Raw genomic sequence first — 1,893 nt, forward strand, 5'->3', positions numbered from 1 at the left:
CCCCTGCGCGGGGGGCCTCTGTCCTTGCTGTCTGACTCAGCTCTAGGCCTCGTCCCCCCCTCTTCCAGTCCCCAGGGGTGGCACTCTCCCTGGGCCTGGGATGAGGTGACCCCGCTGTCCCCATCCCAGGGCCTTCAGAACTGCCCATCCTCCCTGCAGGGAGCGGTGCCTGGCCCCAGCACCCAGGCAACCCCTGGGGGACGGGGCTCGAGGGGACGCGGGCAAGAAGGCGTGCGGTGACTGGGTGCAGAAAGTCCTGGTGGGCCTGGGGTTGGTTTCAGAGGCGCCATCCCACTCAGAGCCCTCTGTGGACTGGGTTGAAACGGCTCAGGCTAATAAAGTCAAGGCCACGGGAAGACGTCTGTGCTTCAGATGACCTTTGGGGAGAGAGCTGGTCCCCTCGTCAGACTGCAGCCTGGGGGCCAGGGGCCTGTCTTTCTCAAGCCTCAGGCAGAGTAGCGCCTGCAGCCCTTGCCCATAGGTGGGCCTGGGGGACCCCGAGAGGACTCTGAGGAGCCAGAAGCGGGGGGGAGCAGGCCTGCTTCCCGGACCCTGTGGTTTGGCCCCGGAACCCCGGACGGGGCCTGTGCAGCATTCATTCCACAGCCGTCCCTGGGGGCAGCTCGAGCCAAGGGGCGGTCCTGCCCAGGTTCCACCTCGACTCCTCTCTCAGGGTGCTGAGCGCGGGAACAGACGTGTTCATACTCCCTTCCCTGCCTGTGTTTGTCCCTCTGCTGGGGAGAAATAACCCTGGGCCCCTCTGGAAACAGTACTGGCCACTGACGTGAGAGAGGCGGTCATGGGCCGCACCCCCCCAACTTACCCACCTCACCCCAAAGAGCCGCTCGGGAAGGTCTGAGCCCCAGCAAGCTTCCCCATCGCTTCGGGCTGGACCGTATCGCCCTCTCCCCTCGGAGCTGGTGACCTCAGGCCAGCCCTTCCTCACCCTAATCCGGAAGCACTCTGCTGCCTTAATTTTGGAAGGTTTTTCTGGGCAGAATGAGCACCGTGGCTCTGAGCACCACCTGGAGCTCTGCACAGGCTGGGCTGAGCGTGGCTGTTAGCAGGACACAGGAGAAGGGCCCCCCCCGCCACCGACCCTCAGACTCAGCCCGCATGCGGCCAGCCATCCTGGGAGCTCTGAGCCTCTTGCAGGGACCAGGGCAGCGACGTGCCCTCTGGAGGAAAGTGGACAGACCCCCGCCTACCCAACTCTCCTGCTGGCCCCTGTCCAGCAGCCTGAGCAGGCTGTTAGGGACCATGCAGGTCCCAGGTCCCTGCACCCAGCAGGGATGGTCTGCCAGCACCTGGCCTTTGGTCTCTGCATGGCTGGCAAGGATGAGGTGCCAGCTTGCTCAGTTCCTAGATGCCTCACACTCATGGGGCTGGCCTGGGACCCATTGCCCTCCAGGTGTTAGGAGTGGTGGCAATGGCATTTGGCAAAGGAGAGGCTCTAGGGCCAGACTTGAGTGACATGGACAGCGAGCCCGTCACGTGCAAAGGGCCTGGGGTGGGCGTGACCCGCCGTGTGCCTCGGGCAGTGTCAGCCTGGCTGGGCTTCCTCCACCCCGTCTGCAAAGGGGTTTGGGGCAGCGGGCAGGGTGCTTCGCTGCTCTGCCTCAGTCTGGGGACACCCCGGTGGAGCTTCTGCCTGCTGAGGACCCTCCCGGACCCCACAGAGGTGCCATCCAGCCCAAACAGGCCCGAGTGTTCAGCTCACCCCCACGCCACGGAACGAAGTGCTTGCCTAGGGTGGCCAGCACATCCTACCCACGTCCCTGATGGACAGGAGAGCGCTGAGCCGTCTGGCCTGGGGTCGTGCAGCGTGAGCTTGGAGAGGGCCTGCCCAGCAGAAGCCCTGGGACCCGAACAAGACGCTCGCTCCTCCCAGGG

The 1,893-nt window shown here is 65.1% G+C and overlaps 1 protein-coding gene across 1 annotated transcript in view; it reads left to right on the forward strand.

Moving 5' to 3' along the window:
* Window positions 1-1,893, forward strand: part of SARDH (sarcosine dehydrogenase) — a 63,370-nt gene that overhangs the window by 58,308 nt on the left and 3,169 nt on the right. The gene's annotated exons all lie outside the window — the stretch shown is intronic.

Source organism: Bison bison, unplaced genomic scaffold (genome assembly GCF_000754665.1).
Source record: "Bison bison bison isolate TAMUID 2011002044 unplaced genomic scaffold, Bison_UMD1.0 scf7180017862242, whole genome shotgun sequence".
Taxonomy (NCBI): domain Eukaryota; kingdom Metazoa; phylum Chordata; class Mammalia; order Artiodactyla; family Bovidae; genus Bison; species Bison bison.